Raw genomic sequence first — 19,833 nt, 5'->3', positions numbered from 1 at the left:
ACGCCTCTGGAGCAGAACCATCTAACTTAGAAAAGGAACAGTACAGTCATCACCAGTAGGAGAAATTAATGCATTCCACTTAGACAAAGATTAATTATTATGAATCACTCCAAAAATACATTTGCCCCAAGTGGGAGTCTGCGCTATTCTATTCATCAAGTTGCTTTCAAATAATCATTAAACATCTTAAGACAGAAGACAATTTTGTTCACCCAAAATAAACACTGCTAAAAGTTACAAAATGAGGACCACCTTTTTTTAAGGTCTGGAGCATTTTGACCGAGAGCTGCCCAAAAGTGGGACAGGCAGAACATCTGCTAGAAGAAATGTGTACAGATGCAGAGGACTCTGCTAATTCCGGTATAATTTTTTATGTTAGAATTTTCCTGTCAGTGTTGATTTTTCCATATCATTTTTATCCTAAGTTCATCAAATTAAATTTATATTTGCTACTAATTTTGTCCTGTTAAGGGCCTCAGCTGTAATCTCAATGGTATCTCAAGGGGTCATAAAGCAGATTTAAAGCCAAAAGTCACTGCAGTTGCATGTTTTGGGGAGAAATGAACATGGTGGTTAGAGGAAGGGCATGAGTAGGTGTCTTAGTAAGGTCTCCCTTTGCACAGGGGTTTTCCTACTAAAAATGTTTCAGAAGGATGTCTTTTTTTTTGTTGTTTTGGTGGGACCAATGCTGAAACAGACTGGTTTATTAACAGCAGGCTTAGCTCCCTTGCATCACCGGTCACTTACATTTGATTTTCCATTTGTCTCTGGGTAGCCCCTGGTAGACGTGTCCTGGTGGCTTTGGGTAAGGCAATGTGCAAGAATGAGAACTTAAAAAAAAAAAAAAAGACTTTGTCATGTACAAGGAAAGAAAATACAAAATTAAAGGACAGCAGGAAGCAACTATGTTACCAACTAGAGAATATTATTTTTTTATTAAATTCATGTATACAGAAAGTTTCTCCCGTGAAACATTCCCTGGACCATCACTCCATGTTCATGGCTCAGCACTCCTGGTGGGATAGGAATGAGAAACTTCTTCCTATTCGCTTTGCACGGCCAGGGTGAGGTGCAAAGCAGGCAAATGTCTATTATTTAATCAGCAGAATTCCAGATGTTGTTGATGTTGTCTTCACAGCTTCCTTTAGCCGGGAGACCAAGAGATGGCCTTCTAGTTACAACATGTTTAGCAGTCTTCCTTTTCTCCAGTATTAAAGACTCTTATAATTTAAGTCTCAGTCCTTGTCCAGTCCAAGCAGTGCTGATAGGCAGTTCTTCCACTAACACTTTTTCCATTACAAAATGATGCTCTACCCAAACATACTTTGTTTGACACCACTAAATCAGGGCAGCTCTTTTAATCATATCTGAGACTGAACTAGGCTAATTTTTTTTTAAGCTTATAAAATCTGGTGACTTTTCAAAGAAAACTTTTTTTTTTTTTTTTTTTTTTTAAGTGGCACAGTCCAGCACTCCCTGTTCCTGGCAGCAGCTCAGAAGTGCTCTGAGAAATGCATCTCTTGTGGAAGTTCTGACCCACATGAAATCAAGAAACCTTGGAAATCTCACAGGAGATGGATTTTTGTGAGTTTTCCAATTTAAACAGGTGGAGATAAACTAAGATAAGTGTCTGAGACAGATCTGCAACATGTAGAAGGTTCATCTATTACTAGAAATGTCTGCCTTTATTTTTATGGCTTTACCCTTTTCTTGAGATATGCCTACAGGCACTTGATTAACAGTGGAGGGAGTTACGTAAATGAATGAATGGGGAAAATAGATGTAGTAGAAGGAAGCCTTCATTCTTAACTCTGACAAATGCTAGTTTCTAAAGGAGAGGTTATTTTAATTGGCCAGCTAGTGTCTCAGGATGGGTTTGAAATGACAGGGAGAGGATCTTCAAAAGCCCAGCAATTCTGATGCTTTTCCCAGGCAGCAGCAAGGATTAAAAAAAAAAAAACCACCACCAAACCCATAATTCTTGTTTCTGTTACTTAGATATTTCAAACGTGTTGCTTCAAATCAGCTCTTAAGTTCTCCTACCATATTCACATGGCAAAAAGAAATAGACACCTTCATCTTCAGAACAACTTTCTCAAGTAACACCACAGTTTATTTTATGACTACAATATACTCTGTATTTCTTTTACACCATTTCTTCATTACCACCCCAACATTAGCAAGTGTTGCTAAGTAACATTCTGCAGGCCCCTATAATTTTGCTTCATGACTGCACTATAACCACGCGTTAATACTTCACAAAGGCAGTAACTATCAGCAATAACCGCTATATTACTTTAAAGGAAACCACACTACTTTCTCATTATGGCTGTACATGCTTCCGAATTGCACCAGTCACCAGGGTAATTCACCATTGCTGGAGGCTGAGATGAATAAATTCCCTGGTGGATTTACAGAAATATTGACGCTTCTCTCACGTAATGGATGTGTGCAACGAGTTTAGCGGCAACTCATTTTCGTTGCATATTAAACAGCGAGTGCATCGGTTGGCGCTCCCTTTGGCTGAATGCTTGTTGTGGGCATTACGCGTTCACCGTCGTCGTTGTACGGACAATATTTGGAGGGCACCCACCGAATCGGCAGTGCGGCACTGAGCCAGCCATCAGTCACTGGGTCGTAGGCAGCGATGTGACAGCAGGATGGGGGAGATCTCTGGTCAGTCATAGGGGCTCTTGTAAACTGCTGCTCCGTGGATGATGCCAAGACGTCACCACACAGGGTGGTTGGGAAGATGATGATCTTGGGAGGTTTGGCCCCTCGGTGCTTCGGTCATGGGTCAGCCCCTTGGGCGTAGATGGAAAAGAGGTTGGTGAGGGCGAGAAGTCCTGGAGAAGGTCACCTACAGAAACTTGCTATCCTAGAACGTTCAACAGCAATAGGAAGCCACTTACCTGAAGACAGGTGGCACGAAAAGACATACACCGAGAAATATTTTACTTTAACTTCTACCTGAAATGATTCACTGGTCTTAACCAGCAAGGACAGGATGAAAATCCACATCTCAAACAAGAGGTGGTGATGATGCTGGAGTGGGATAAAGCAAGACGCTTACAAGCTGGGTCCCAACACACAAGTTCAGAGGGTGTTTTTTGTCGGCATAAAATTTGAGAAGTCAGACATATAATTACTGTGAAAAAAAGAATCATTTTTCATGCTTTTCATTCTGTAGCAGAAAAAATTAAAGGAAAAACAAATACCTTTAATAATTTCAAAACGTTGCACTTTGTCATCAATCTTAATTTGCCATAAAGAGCCTTGCAGGAAGTTCAAAAGCTGCAGTGGGACAACAATGAGCTTCAGGGATGTTGAGCATTTCAGAAATGTGGTTCAAATTGTGCAAGATAATGTCTGTCTCAGCCTCAGTGATACTTTATTATTAAGCCTATTCTAAAGCAGAGAGTGTATGCATGCATGAGCACGTGTATATTTATACATACACAGGTATATAGAGACACTACACATGTGTGTATGCTGGTGTATGCATGTTCATGTACACGCACAAATGTATCTGATGTCAAAGGGAACAGAGTCCTTCAATAGCTATATAAAGGTTTAATCTCATATCTAGTGTTTTCCCTGTTTTGCTTGGTTGAAGGCCTAGTATTTACATGTTTCATTATATAAGGTTTCCTCTCTCTCAAGGAACAGACTGATTTGCCATGTTCAATAAAGTAATGAAACACAGAATAAATCTTTCTAGTGGAATAACTACATGATACTAAACCCATGTTTTATCTTATCCTCACCATGTACTTCAGTTGCTTTAAATGTACCTTTGTAGCAACCAAACTAGCCATAAATTGGTCATGATGATATTACAGCTGAATTTAATTTCAAAGTCTCTCAGCAAGTTGTTAAGGATTTCTTGCCTAGGTCACTCCTGAGGAAATTTGAAAACTCTGGTATGATTTATGAATATTGCTATATTACTAGAGTATAAAAGGCTATGGGGAATACAAGCACATAAACTTCTGTTTAATTCTGTTCCAATAAAAATTTCATTTCTTATAGCAAAATAAACACGTAAATCAACGCTTAATGATTCTGTTGTTTTATTACGTAACTTATAATTTGCCTTTAAATATCCAAGCCAAGTAAAATCTGGGACCCTGCTCATTTTTGTTGAAACATAATTAGTTAGCAATTAGACCTATTCTGCAGAGGTTGCTTCCTTGAATGGCATTCATAATGCAATGTAAGAGAAGAAAGGCAAAGAATAAAAGGCCTGGCTTCTGCTTTCCCCTGGGTACAGATACATTATTAGCCAATTTTTCAATGTAAACATTCTTTTTTTCTGAAATTTACTCAACTGTCTAAGGGATAATTAGTTTCCTAAAATTATTATACCGTCAGTGTTCAATTTCAGAGATGCTGTTACCACAAGACTTATTGTTGTACAAGTCACATGGACATAAAACTTTGTCTGTTCCTCATCATGTAGCCTATCCCCATATTTGGGAAATAGTCTCATCAGTATTAATGCCTTTCAGCTAATGGAATGGCAAATGGCCAATAGTGAGGAGAAGAGGTTAAAAGAGTTAAAACTTTGGGCATTTTCACCAAATCACAAGCTTATCACAACTCTAGACTTGTGTTAATCACCTGCTGAAGATCCAGCTCTCCTTTAAGAAACTGAAGTCCATGGGACTTGCACAAGTAGGAACATGGTGACATTTTGCAGGATCTGGCCATTGCTGTCCGTAAGCACCATGGCCTGCTGACTTTTGCAATACCATGCAATGAAAATGTCCCTCACGCTGGTGAATGAGCAACCTCCTAAGCTAGTATCATTTCTAATTTATCGTAGATCTACATACATTAGTTTCTCAGAAATAATTGCACACATTTCTTGATCACTGGGAGGCAGTAATCCCCAAGCTTAACTAGGTTTTCTCTTGGACGTATTGCTTGACCTTAGGTGAGTCACTTAATCTTTCTTTCTCCTCTGTTTTGCTGTCTATAAAAGTAGGATAATATTGGCTCACATCACCTGCTGAATAAGGCAATATTCAACACAAATAGCTGATGTGAGATTAATATTTCTAAAGTACTTTGTTGCTGAAAAATGCTGTCAGTTCAAAGTATATGCTACTATAATGATGGTGTACAATAGAAATCAGGCAGCTAGACATATATTCTTGTGCCAGTCTTTATCCCTGCTACCTGACTTCATGTGTACATGTCCAATGGGAAAGAGATTTGAAAATTAAATTGTCCTTGAAACTAGACTAGAAACTTTCAACCAATGGGGAATGTCCATCAGTGCCTGTCTGGGGCTACTACCAGTTTCTTCCAGCTGGCTATGTCTGATTTTGTTGCTTCATGTGCCAAACTCCACCATTCTGGCTTGCGAAGGATAAAGAGACAGCTTTGAGAAAGTTGGAAGAGACCCTTCAGGGTTTTGACTCATGATGTCTGCCAAAGCCGCACACCTGATGATGGTAGAGCACGAGGTGACAACAACCCTGCCACCTCCGCACACCCATCAACCTGTGCCCAGCAAGGGGACCCAATGATCCGCACTGTGGCCCACTTGCCAATGAATTAAAATACATAACTATTCTGTTTGGCTGGAAATTCCCAGAAAAAGGGTGACTGTCTTACCTTTTTTCCATCCTCAGAGAAAATATTAATCTGATTTTCAGAGGTGAGCACTACATACCTCATGTCAAAGCCTTCTACAAATCTTAATGCAGTATCTTCTGCCACAGAGCAGGAGAAACAAGGAGCTTTTCACTACTCCTAAGAGAGCAGAAAAATATTTTTTCTTTTAAACTATGAAGTCATCAACAAAGAGCTGAAATTTTAGAATGAATGAGATTGCACTTAAACTAAATACCTGCTGCCTTGAATATCCTCACTCTCTCTTCTGTGTCTCTTTAGCTCTAACTTCCTTCCACCTGAAAAATGCCCTGAACATTTTGGGCAGTATCAGGAACATGAAACAGCCCTTGTGCTGTTCAGTCACAGCTGGTCCAAGGCATTTCTGAAAAATAAGTCACTTTGTTCTCATTGTTGGGCACAAAGTGGAACAGTAGGTGAAGCAGGCATATTATTATTTTTTTTCTCAACTCCACATTTCCACAGGGAATTCCTCCAGATTTTTCAGCATCCACCCAAGCAATGTCATGGTGCAGCTGTACTGTATCATACCAACTGAACATGTGTCCCCACTGCCCTCCAGGTTTGTACACCTTTGAGTAGAGGACAGTGTTACACAGCTGCTTTGACTAAAGCGTGGGTCAATTTGATTGCATGCTATTTAATTATGTAGATGAAAAAACACAGGCTGTTAGCTTTCTATAAAATGAACAAGAAAAAAAAAACAAAACACCACAGCACAACAGCCTCGAGATAAAAAGCCCTAAAGTTCCAGAAAATGTCAACTCCAAGAAATGTGGTGGGTGTAAAAACCACAAATTAAGCTTTACATTCATATACAGCATCTACGTTTGTTCCGAACAATGCTCAATGGTGAGAGCCAGGATCCCTGTGAGTGCTGCCTCCCACTGCGGACATGCCTCCCATTCCCGGGGCCGGGCAGGAGCCACCCCTTCCCATGGATGTCCCTTCCCACGGACATCCCCGCAAAGCCACTGTCTGTTCTGCGTGGCACCAGGAGGAGTTTTTCTTCCTCTTTGGAAAGCCCTTTCCAGCAGGATGGAAGTGGTCCTGGCTCCAATAGCTGGGGGTATATGTCTAGGTAATGTGTGAACAAGTACTAGACCAGGTCATTGGATACGGTGCTACCTTTTGTGCTGCAGAAATTTGTGGGGAGCTGTGGAAGCCACTGTCTTGCTCAAGATCTAGTTAAGGATTGAGGTTGGCTCATTAGCCTCAGCCCGTAGTACACAGGATTCACCCAATACAAGGGGTGAGGCAATAATTAATCCTTGTTTCCCATAGTAAGTCAGGAGAGGAGGGAAAACGTCAGCTACGTTGCTAATATTTGCATAATACCATTCATTAAATAACCACTGAAATTTGACTTAATTTCCAGATTAAAAAAGAAATCAAATTAGAGATTTTTCAGCAAACCTTCTCCAAAATTTGACCAATATTGATTTATTTTTTTTTTCCTGAGCGCAAAGACTTTTTTGACAAACTTAAGGAACAAAATACAAAACCTGTTTAGCTTGAACATCCTCAGTTCTGCAAGATCTCTGTCGCAGCCGAAGGTATTAATGCACAGAGTGCATTAATATAATTATTATAATTAATTATAAGAGGTTATAATGCATAGAGTGCTTTAGGGGGAGAAGTGCTTTTGAACAGGCTGTGTTTTAATACATGCAGTCAAAGCAGTAGAAACTTTTAAAGGAAAACCTTTATAAATATTTGTTTTTATGCAATTGGTGTCACTGAATCAGTGAGTGGAAGTAAAAATTATTACATAAACCTACTTTTTCTGTGTCCTATGCTGTTTTGGAAGTTAATCTAGACGCTGTCACATCTTGCAGAGATGACAACTGTGTACTAGGATTTAAAATCTTCAATCCTTTCAGAAGACGTTATAAAACTCACTTGCACCATGATATTTGTGAAAACTATACGTTTGCCCACATTCACAACTATCTCAGAGAGGCTGCATGGCAAGTGTGCTTAAATCTTTCGACTGAGATTCAAGCAGTTCGAAGGAACTACTGAATTGTTGGCAACATGAGCTAACGTTGAACTAATATGAACTTCATGCAAATTTTTGCGTTTGCCAGAATTGCTGGTTGGGGCGAACTTGTAGTAACAGGCTTGTCGGAGACCTGCCAGGGGAGTCTCTCTGGCAGGCTGTGAGCTGCAGCTGGAGCTGCCTTTTCTTGAGTTTGCTCTGAAGTTAGGACACGCTTGCACAGCTCAGCTATAAACTTTCAGCTGGAGAGGAGACAGAGAGGAACCCAACAGCCCCGAAGCAGCTGAATGTCAGGATAATCCCAGAGCAAAGTCAAACCCTCAGTGAAACTGCAAAAGTGAAAAGTTTATTGAGGCTCAGACTGGGTCTAAGCCCATCTCATCTGAGCTGAGGAAGCTGTGGACTCAGGAGGGATGAAAGCATGCAGTTTGCTCGTTTTAATGACTGCCTGGGCTGCCCATAGTCAGAAGGGCATCTCCACCCCTGGATGAGAAGACCCACCATCTCCATGGAGCCACACATGTGGAGCTCAGCTCCCACCACACAGCAGCTCTGTCCGTCCCTCCTTCACTGCCTACTTGACCACTGTCACAGCAGTGAGGCAAGTTTTACAGGGAGAAATGACACCTTAAACCCTTTAAAGACCAAAGAAAAGCCCAACTGGACAAGCTACACCAGTTACACAACTGAGTCCAACACTGCACATAACAGTCCTCTCAAACTTTGTCTCGATAAAGACAATATTCGGGCTTGTCTTGTTTTCAGCTCTCCCAAGTAAAGAAGCTGTTGTTATTCCCTTAAGAAAGCTCTTCCCAGTTCACTGTCAGGAAGATTTCCCTGATATTTCGCCAAGAGTTGGATAACAAATGGCCGATGAAACAAATAACAAGATCAGGCCAAAAAGAAGAGAGGAAATATTTAAAAGGAGGAAAGGGACAAATGAGTCTTCAGAGAATACGAGCTACAGGGAATGTGCTGAGTTTATGTCTGGTACATTTTGCTTCATTTCCAGTATGTCATGCTCTGTATGATTTCTAGAATCAGATAGATCAAAAATTTATAAAAAACCCCACCAGTGGAGCCATTGCAGCCAACAAAAAAATGGATCCAAGATGAGTGGGGAGAAGAAGACAAGATTTTTAAGTTTTGACAGTCAAAAGAGACCGTCACTGGGCCAACACGTAGAATTTTCCCTTTCTAACTTGGGCTGAAAAAACCAAATAGGATCATTTCTTCTGTCCCTGATCCCTCTGCCCAGAGGATTCCCTCCACCACAGCTACCCTGCACTGGATGGTCCACAGACCTCAGCCAGCACCTTTGCGTCAAAGTCCGCATTTCCTTTAGGAGATGAACAACATTTAGTGCATGGACAGAACTAGCCAAACCTCCAAAGACAAAGTCACCCAGCAGATGCTCTGAAGGCAGCAAGCTTTTCAGTGTGCCCATCGCAAGGTCTCCCAGCGGTGCCAGCGTTACTGTCAGGCTCTCAGAGAGAGACAGTGAGCGTACTGCTGGCAGAGACCAGACATTCCAGACTTGACACTGGAGAGGACTTTGGAGGAATTCAGAAACAGAAAATCTAGTAGGAGACGGGAAAAAAAAAGACAAAGAGGAGACAAAGAGAAAATTATGAAAGAGAGAGAATGACAAAACAGCTATGCTGGGTAAAATTTGCATATAAAGAATAATAAAATAATGCTCATTTACAGAAACATTATAAACGAGCAGTAGCTGCTTACTAGCAGCTTCTTCCTAGGAGCATTTCCCACATCTGTGTTTTCCATTAAGACCGAGTAACAGCCTTTGGAGCACACACTGTTCTGTGTTCATCTACCCAGTGACTGTGAAAATCAAAACTGTCTGTTACATAAATATTGGGAAATAATTCTCTAGATAAGCTGTGCGTGTATTCACAAGTAAAATATGCAGCCATACCAGTCTGCATGCACAAACCATCCAATTTGTGCAAAATAGGAGCTTGAGGCAGGTCAGTACTTTAGAGGAGACCAAGCTCTGAACTGGCAACACTAATCCATCGGAACTGTCACTGCCAAACGACAGCATAACAACAGCCATCCAAGAAAAGCCACATCTTAATTTCTGCTTGAACTGGTTTCACCAACGTTCCGCAAGTCCCTCATCCATGCATCCAGAATACAACTCAGATAAGAATGCTCTTATTCTGACCGTCTAATGCATCATTCAGGGAAGCTCAGGTATTTTTAAGCCCTATAAATTATCACATTTCTACCCCCTTCTGACAAAAGTCACCAGAAAGTTAAAAACTGTATCAGTAGCAGAGAGTTATTTCCCTAATAAAGTTTTCATGGGATTGACATTTTTCTTGCAATTTTGGTACAAAGGGAAAGACTCAATCTCACACATACAAATGGAAATTTCAAGTCATAAATGCCAGCTGATTACCAGCGGTATTCTTCAACAGCACAAGCTGACAGCAAAGAATGGCAAAATTTCTAGTTGTTGCAAATAGGCATTATAGCTTATTAAACCAGTTCACTGTTAGCTCAGCAATTCTCTGTTTCTCTACAGTGATTTTTATTTTCCTGGGTTAACAATATCCATACCAATTTTATGGGCGTGGTTCAGGTCAAGAACATGTGCTGCTAGCTGGAAAATTGCATTTCACCTCTGATTTTCCTTCTCTCTTTTCAGGTTTTGTTTTCTTTTAAGTTTAAAGACACTTTCATTAAAGAAATTATTTCCTTTCTTTGGGAGGCTGAATCAAAAGCTGCTAAAATCAGTGAGAATCTTTCCATTAATTTAGTGGAGCTTTACATTAGACTTTCAATTAGAAACAGTAAGTGTAGAAGGATAAAGAAACTAAAGATAAAGGAGAGGGGAGCAGGAGGTGGAAATGTTCCATGAACATTTACAAACCTCTACGGTTTCATTTGGTTTTATGTTAAGTTTAGGTCAAAGGTTTGGGTCAGCTTTTGTTCTCTTCAGTCCCCATTTGCTCTGATCTTCTTTTCCAGAGCGGGAATCTTGACAGATGCACTGTGAAAAGGAAAAATTGGTCTGAAAAGCTGGACTCGAGACCTGCTAGAAGCAGAATGATGAGGCAACCGCTTTGCAGTTTGTTTTCATGTCACAGAGATTGCAATTCCCTCAGATAAAATGACGCAGGGTTTGAGTGAACCCTGCAGATATTTTAGGGAACCGTAATTAGAGGTCCACTTTACAATTAATGTTCTTGCTTGGCATCTCCTGCAACTCACCTCAATGGTGACAAACGGCGAAACTGAGTTTTAGGACAGCACCATGCCCTGAGGCGGAAGCATTGGCTGGGTTTGCCACGTGTAAAACTATTCACTTAGGGACAGTATTTCATTGACCAGCGGCAAAACGCAAAGTCTCCCACAGGGAGATGGATCACTTGTCCTTCAAAGGTCACAGGGCTCCGGGGTGGCAAAACCGCCGTCCCCGCCAGCCTTTGCTTCACGTTGACGGGAGAGGGGTGAGGCAGCGAGAAGAGGTTTTTGGCACTCGTGACGCAGAGATACAAATAAGGAAACTCCATAAGGAGAGATAGTATCTTCAGGTTAATTTATTATTGTTTTTTTTTAATTTCTAGGTGATATAGCGGGAAAATCAGAGCAGCTTCCTAGCATGTCTTCTAGCTAACTTCAAAGGTAAGTACAAGTTGAAAACAACTACTGAATTTAACTGAAGGATGTTAATCAATTGGACGATCTGAGAGGGGGAAAATAAAAGGGTAGCTGGTACCTGGAGAGGAAAGAACGATGTTAGCAAGCAGAGGTGATAAAATCACTAGCCCTGGGGAACAGCAGCAGAAACAGGCAGCTCTCAGCCCTGGAGCACTAAACGTGCGCTCACATCGCAATTCCTTCTGCTTCATTCCCAGCTCCCTGCTTCTGCCTTACGTCCCCGTTCATCCCCACCTCAGCCACACCAGCATGAGCGTTTGCAAGGCCGCTCTAACCCAGACCGCCAAGAGCGGAGAGACCACCAAACGCTTCTGCACCGCTAGGACGCAGGCTTCCTAGACGGCACGTTACACATGCTTTGGCTCAGATTCGTCCTGTGAAGTTTGGGCACTTAACCACAGACGAAGTCCCTAATTCCTTTAAAATCCCTCTCCGGCAAGCAGAGGGAGATGGGCAGCCCCAGGGGCAATCCCTGCTGCTGGAGACATCGTTTTTCTCTCTTGCCGCTGACTGTAGAGGGACCCCCGGGACAGGTCACCCCGCTCAGCCCGGGGTTTTGCAGGACAGGTCTGGTCTCCCAGCCTCCGTTCAGAGGTTTTCCCATCTCCGCATGGGGGTAGGGACCGCGCTGTGGCCACAGAAGAACAGAGACAAAAATAGGTTTCTGACCTACTTCTTGGCAGTAGGCAACAGGGAGAGCGGCTGCCGGAGCCGAGGGGGAATAGATCGTAACCACGCGAACTGCACGGACGGGTTGGTGAGCTGGGAATGACATTGCTTCTCCAAGCTGGCTTTTCCAGCTTTCTTTTTTAAGCCTTTTCTCTCTCTTTTTCTCCATCCTTGACACACAGACATGGAGATTTCCCCCCCCTTTCATTTCTGTTGATGTCACATTTTCTTCTGTGTTTATGTGAAACCACATTATTTGCCGTGGTTTTGAAATCAGCTCAGGACATAGTTGCCGTCTCGCGACATCCATTTTGGAAACAGCATTTAGGAAATATTTTCAGCCATGAATATTTGAAGATTATTATATTCAAGTCACTTTCAAATATGAGATTTTTTGCACCTCAAGGGAATTGTACTGTAATGTTGTAATCCTTTATATTAAATGTTTTCCCTTTCTGATTTGCATTCAGACATACCGTGGATTTATATTATTACTTTTCATCAATAGCAAGTACTTTCTATGCTAGCAGGCTATCAGTGATGTCTGCACTGAACAAGAGAAAATACCTATTCCTTGATGAGTTTTCTCTAGATGTCCTTTTAATTTTTTATTTCTACACTATGTTTTTAATCATCAGTATTCTCTAGTGTTTCATCTTCCACAGAAACTTCTAACATTTTTAGGACATGTTCTTTTCAGACACCCAAATTATTTCCTCGTGGAGGCTAAGCTGGCTCCATGCGACAGGAAGCCCTAAATACCTGATAGCTTTTACTCTTGTTTTCTCCCATGGGATTGTTTATACCAGCTTGGCTGAAGCCCTGGTCTGAGCAGAGGAACTGGATGCTGTACACTGCACACATCCAAGCAGTCCCATTGTAGTCAATTAGTAAGATGAGATAATTTAAAAGAAAATATTTCCTTTGTCCCATACAAATAACATTTTCATTACTCATTTCAATTGGCTAAACAGCAAAACCAAAACTTTTTCTTAATAAAACATGTATGGTCTTAGAGCAAACACCACCAAAAGTAAAGATGCTGGAAATTTTCTTTCTGGGAAGGGGCGCAACAGAACTGACGGGGAGTTTTATCTTTAGGTCACAGATAGCTAGGGCCAACTTGGGAAATCTGAAAACATTAAAAGTCCCCTGAGAAAAATATGTTATCCCTGCTGACTGACTCCAAAGAAGAAAAACATCTGCAATTTTACCCAACATGTCCTGTTTGGTCCCCATTCATGCCTGGGAAGGTGCATTTCCCTCAGAGTGAGCCGGCTGCTGCCGCATCCTCCCGTCTCAGTCGAGCTGAACCCCAAGAGGTTTCTCTCTGCTGTGTTGCCTGGATGCTCCTTACGCCCCTTCTGTAAACAAACAGGACAAGTCTCAGCAAACTCGGCAAGATTCTTTAAGCTCCATTGGCACAGAGCAATCTTTTTCCATTACAGGAAATCAAGGAAAGAGGATTCAGCCCTCCCTTTGCTTGAGAATCACAATTCTTGGGCATCCTATAGACGTGGCTGTTCAGTGTAAAAAGACCCCAGTACATCCTCAAAACAGTTCCTGAGCTTGCTTAGCTTTAAAAAGCATGGATGTTGCTACCACTGCCAATGCCATTTGGGCTTGGATTTATGAAAAATAATCTTTTTTTTCCCCTTTTCAATTAAATAAGCACATACCTGTACATATACTCACACTTCTTCAGAGGTTTGGGGGAATTAGATGCAAATGGCTGTTGATGAAACTCAAATGTAATGTGCTGGTGCTGGAATTCAGAGCCAGCTTTCCGGGATTAGATGTCCCTGGCTAACCTCAGCTGTTAGGAATTATTTTGGAGCTTAGCAGGTAAGGGGGAACCATGAGGAGGAGAACAAAAGGGTTTCTCTCTCTTTTGTCCCTGCTTCCTCTCTTCGCAGTATTGGGCAAATGTGGTTTTAATTCAGAAATACAAAAGTCATCTTCAAAGTCACTCTGGGGAGGAAGGGGTGGGGAGAGGAGAGTTGAAAAAAATGATCAGTTGGATTGCAATTTATCAAGATTTTTTTACTGTGAAATTGAAGTGGAAATTCTTAACATCCAAGTGATGAGCAAGTGGAGGAGCTGGAGTGGGGTGGGGGTCCTGGAGCTAGTCCACAATGCAAAGGACTTCCCTGCTGTCCCAAACAGCCTCTAATATTTTGTTTTCTTCAAGGCCAGCCCTTTTCTGATGTAAATAAACCTGTGATCGCCTGTCGCCAGGAGCCTAGGGAAAACAGCTCTACTTTACATGCCGTTCTTGGAGCGCTTAGAGCAAGGCAAAAGGTGTCACTGAAAGCTGTTTGGGACCACTAAGCGGTAAAGAACCATTTTTTCCCTATGTTAGCCCCCACCTTGTTCTCTGGAAAGTCTCCAGGATGGGAGCTATTTTTGTTTCCTCCAGGTTATGACACCCACAATGCAACGGCTGTGTACGTGCTACCGCTCTGACAGCAGACGTGAATAATGGAAAAGGGCTATGAACACAAGAAGTCACTCCAAGCGCTCGCTGTACTTTCTTAATGTATGTGACATTGACATAATACGCCCTGGGGCATTTTGGATCAGATGGCATTTGCCTGTTCCACGTGTTGGTTTTAGGAACAGCAATCAAGTTGTGAAACACATGTAGGCAGCGTGTGTGGCGGGTGGCTTTCCATCCTGTGCATGGGTGGGAAGCACACAGCCATGGTGAAGGCGACACTCCCAAGAAAAAAAACATTTTGCCGTCAGAGGAGAGGGCTCCTGCTCCCTGGCAGGGCTCGGGGTGGGCTGCCTGGATGCTGCTGCAAGGTGATGGTGTTATACTGTCATTTTTTCTGACTGTATAACACACACGGCACCTAGAAACAGCTTTCATGATACACAGAAGCTCAACCAGATACATTGCGCAGGAGCTGACGTGCGAGTTGGATATGATCCTCATCAATATAAGAAATTAAAGCCTTATTTCCCAAGCACACAGGCTGGATAGGAGTGTCACAGCTCAGTAGAGGGTCAGCCCAAGCCCCTCTTCCTTAGGCTGCGAGGCAGCAACCCACCGATCAGATAAACAGTCCACAGAGCTGCATTAGTAAATCACCAGCACTGAGAAACACGTCTCCTCCTCCCACAGCCCCCGTTCTTCAGAAGGAAAAGTCCATTTCTGTAGGGACAGGAAACAGGATTAATCTCTCTCTGATTTCCTCCTTTAACTCCTTCTCCCTGACACCCCATTCCAGCTTTCATCCTCCTATCTGGGCTATTTAGTCTAGAGCAGGGAAGACGGAGAGGAAACATGATAAAAGTCTTCAATTATGTAAACGACTTATGCAAAGAGGAAAGCAATAAATTGTTATCCACATCCACAGGGAGAGCACAAAAAGTAATGGGTTTAAATGCGGCAAGGGAGAGCTAAGTTCGGCACTAGAATAACTTCCCCGCTCCAAGGGTCATTAGACACTGGAGGAGATTGCCTGGGAAGCCTGGGGGATCTCCGCTGCTGGTGGGGTTAAAGAAACACATTAAACAAACATGTGTCAGGAGTGGTTTGCGTGGGGTTGGATGAGATGACCTCCTCAAGGTCCCTTCTTAGCCCTATTTTCTTCTATACCGTGGTGATAACTGTCCCAGCGTTGCTCTTTGGCAGGCAGCCGTGGCAGAACTCCACTTCACCTGTGTTTTTCAGTATAGGATGGCAATCCCATGGCAGCAACACACTTGGCTCAAGGAACCGATGAAGCCAGAAGACAGGATCATCTCTCCAGTCGTCACACAGCGAGCACAGCTGTCAGGTCCTGCAGGACCCGGAGGATTACTCTGCCCACTCCTAAATAATTTCATTGTCTCGTAAACAATCAGCAAAAGAAACTCGAGCATCCCGAGATCTCACTGCCTCTGCAGAGGACAAGGGCTCACACTCAGAAACCCACACGATTACTCTAAAACAGGGGCACTTCAACGGCCTCCCCCAAAGCCTTGGGGTGTCCCCACAAGCAATGCACTTGAAGAGAGTTACTTTGCCCAGTGCAAGAACACCAGACACCTTGGACTGAGCCTGCATTTGCAACCGGTACAGCCTGGTCTTGCACAGCCCTTGCAAGAAGCAGCACGCCTTGAGATGCTCTACTCTGAAAGGCACTTCTCGCCAAATCACACCGAAAATGGGACTGATCATATGTTTACATAAGGATAACCTTAAGTGCTTTGCTGGATTGGGGCCTTACACAGCTACATTTCAGGCTTTTGGAGGTCAGTAGGGATTGATTAGCCTCTCTGCATGACTTGGGCACTGAAAGCCTACATGTGTCAAAATGAGGATATTTTACTGAATGTAATTTTTGTCTCTGTGTTTTAGATATCCTAGGCAGAAAAGATGGTCAGTAACAACAAAATCAGAAAACAGTCCCCCTTTCTAACCAGCAAAAAGATGCGAGTGAACCCTAACAGATGTAATTTGTATCATTACTGCTGATGAAAAGTTAGTAACCTTTAGCAAGGAGATATGGATCAATAGCTACTTGAGAAGATGCAGCTGCAGATACCTAAATGGCCATGAACTAGGAAACGAGGTGTAAAATATAATAGCAGAATATTTAAACCAGATGAAAGCTATAAGGTAGGTTAGTGACCTTGAAAGAACCAGATAAGTAAAAAAGTAGAGAAGGGCAACAATGATTTATATACTTGCCCTGCACAAATATTACAATGCTTATTGAAGGGTGTAGTAAATTATGAACAAAGTAGAGCTTTATTAGATTAATGATGGGAGAATTTATATAGGAAGGTTAGCGTCTTTGGAAACTAGGTAAGAGAAATCAGTTTTATATTAACTCTTTTGTTTCCAGGCTTGAACATTTCCTTTTCTGCCATGGAGTAATCTGACTTATGCTTGGTAATGACACATCTGTTTCCAGATCCTTGTGACACCAGCAGAACTTAATGGGGCACCAGGAAGGGGTACCTGTGGAGATGGAAATGCTGAGTGCTAAAAGCTGGCCGTTCACCAAGGAACTGTTTCTGCCACTGCAGAAACAGGTGGGAGTTTTGGGATTGACCAAGAGGCTCCCAAACCCTTATTGTGATTACTGTGATGTCCAGACTCCCTGGTCTTGGATCATACCATGCTGGTGTCTGTAATAAAAGACAAAAGATGGCAACCACCTCCCACAAGTTTTAAATCTAGCAAAGCAGGGCAAAGCTTGGTAGGACAACAAAGGGCCACAGCACGAAGTGGTTCACAGATGGTTGCACAAAGAAGCGGGCCAGGACCTCCAAACCCCATTTCCCACCCGAGTGGCTAATCTAGACTAAAGGGAAGGACATTCTGTCTGCAAAAGCAAACTTTTTGAACTGGCTTAAAGGATTCTGTTAAGAAAAAAAAAAAAGGTGGAGAAATAATGTCCACCTTAAATAGTTTTCAATATATGCAGTTCTGTTTGCAAAATACATGTATTATTGCAGCCTGTTTATATCAGTGAGAGGGACAAATCAGCCATCACAGTACTCATAATTACACATGGAAATATATTTGTAAGCATATCAAGTCTCAGCAGTGACTCTTAACAACTTCTTGGACCATTGCCATCCATAAAAGAGCTAACTCTACAGAGAAAATGTTCTGGGGCACAGTTTGCACCAGTTAATCAGGGCATGGTCAACTGCATTACTGGGGCAAACCAGCCTGCTAATCATTAAGGTCTGTGATTGCCTTTTGCTGCAGGAGGAGTCAGTGGCAACGCTCTCCTCCAGCCCTGAGGCTGCACTTAGTGAAATCAGTGGCTGAATTCTTACCTCCATCATCAAGGTAAGGCCCAAGGAGCTGGCACCATGCTCATTATTCACCGCTTGCCATGTACAGGTGACCTGAAAACCTGACCCACAGCCGAGTGAGGCCCCTTTGGATTTCCCTGTGCTTCAGCTCAAGCCTCAAGAGGACAATTAGAATGAACAAGCTCAAATAAAAATGAATTTTTGTGAGTGTATTTCTTATCACTTTTGCATGCTGCTTTTTTGCTCCCTGTAAGAGCCCTTGCCCAGGTGTAATGCAGCCAAAGAAAGTTTTAGCAAAGAGAATATTGCAGGTTAATATCCACACTCAAATGAGCTGCTTACAGGGGAAAAACAGGATGGCTAAGAAATCAAAAATATTCAGCAACATCACCACAGAGAATAAATTTCGCAGGTAGGGTAGTGCAAATACAGCTATTATGGAAACATGAATCTTCAGCTCCTTTACGTTATTACGTTTTTCCTTCCTTCCTTCCTTGTAAGATTTGTTGAAAGAGTGGAGTATGCTAATAATGTTCTCTAATTTGTCCCCCTTGAAGCTTTGTGCGAGCAGAGTAACACATTCTGTTTGAACTCCATAATTCCTATGTAATTATTTTTATTTATGTTCTCTTTAACCCTCTATGGACAGCTAATGAATTTAAGAAAATACAGAGTCTCCTTGAATTACCTAGTGTAATTTCTCACTAGCGTTAGCTTGAATTTAGTTGGCAGCTACACTCTTTTAAAAAACATCATTAAAACTCTTCCCAGTCCGTGTGTGGTCTGGACAAAGATTTTTCTCCCATGTCCTCCTGCCTCTGTGTTACTCAACATCTCATCCTACATCATTCAAGTCTCTAGTACCTAAAGACTGAAGTATTTCAGCTCTTCCATCTGCAAGAAGCAAAGGATAAATATGTATTTATTGGTCCACAACAGCTGCCATCCTGTGATGAGCTAACTATGCATATGCAGGGAATGTAGTCCCATGGGACTTTGGGTGGACAACTTGAATCAGGCTGGAAAGGCAAAAGTTGGGATGGGGTCTGCTGCTTCTGCACAGCAGTGACTCTGCCTGCAAACAAACTTTTTTGCCATGAGAAAGTGCGAAAAGGAGGCAGGAGAAAAAGGAGGACAACACCCTTCACCCCATACTCTGTCCTTCCCCCGCTTCACCTTCATGAGAAATGGAAACCGGCGGCCGCCCAGCTTCACCCTCACACCTGCAAACTCTTCCAGTGGCCTCATTTCCTCTCTCCTCCACATCCTCCCACAGACACGGGTCTATCTGTTAAACAGAAGTAACGAGACTGACTTTGTTTGGTGAAATGTTTTAAGATGGTCTGTGTCTATATATGAAAACGGGGGATTTGTTTTCCTAATCAATCTGCATTTTCTGAAGATTACAGGAAACTATTTTTTAAAGGAAATTCATAATTCTTTGGGGAAATTTTTGCCCTTACAGTCTCTTCTTCCTTGCAGGTAAGCCTCATCCAGATTTCTTCATGGTACATTGAATATGTGCTTTCATTTTCTGATTTAAATAAGAAAAAGAACCAAACCTCGTAGATGTTAATAGAAACTAAAGCTTTTTGTCCTGATGGTGCAAAAAACTGTCACAATGACACAACAGTGAAACACAGAGCTAAAAAACCCACCAATATGGGAAAAAATCATCATTTGAATCCATCACAGTGAAATAAAATAGTCAATACCACCTTAACACAAAACATTAAAAATATCAAAGTAACACCTGCCTGTGAAATGCTTGATTTTTATGAAATTGTTCCCTACAAAAAATGGTCCCACAGAACATTTTAACTCTACTTAATCAGTGTAAAGAAATCAAAGAAGATGATTCTCATTTCCTTTTCTAAATGAAAAATGTCCATTTCATGAGGGAAAGGTCAGCTGTTGGGCAGAGTGCTGGTGCACTTTAGAGAACTTAAAATCTGCACCTGGACTTCCTCACATCCTAAATATTCCCCTCCCTCAGCCCAGCTGAGAACTGCTGTTTAAAACGGCATTTTTGTTCTTTGTCTCTCCATTACTCTGATGATTGT

The 19,833-nt window shown here is 42.2% G+C and overlaps 1 long non-coding RNA gene across 4 annotated transcripts; it reads right to left on the bottom strand.

Annotated features, from left to right (window-relative positions):
• Positions 1 to 1,464: 1,464 nt before the first annotated feature.
• Positions 1,465 to 19,059, bottom strand: LOC142042695 (uncharacterized). Of its 4 annotated transcripts, none has more exons than XR_012653829.1 (6): positions 18,947 to 19,059; positions 13,219 to 13,368; positions 10,545 to 10,664; positions 5,861 to 6,007; positions 5,684 to 5,763; positions 1,465 to 3,148 (listed from the first exon to the last, which is right to left on the bottom strand). It is a non-coding gene; the product is annotated as an uncharacterized LOC142042695 (long non-coding RNA). The 4 variants fall into 4 exon arrangements; XR_012653827.1 differs by lacking the exon at positions 18,947 to 19,059 and adding an exon at positions 15,674 to 15,793 and having other exon boundaries at positions 13,219 to 15,164; XR_012653828.1 differs by lacking the exon at positions 18,947 to 19,059 and having other exon boundaries at positions 1,465 to 3,294; positions 13,219 to 15,816.
• Positions 19,060 to 19,833: the final 774 nt, after the last annotated feature.

Source organism: Buteo buteo, chromosome 21, assembly GCF_964188355.1.
Source record: "Buteo buteo chromosome 21, bButBut1.hap1.1, whole genome shotgun sequence".
Lineage (NCBI taxonomy): Eukaryota > Metazoa > Chordata > Aves > Accipitriformes > Accipitridae > Buteo > Buteo buteo.
This window is presented reverse-complemented; position numbering and strand designations above follow the sequence as displayed.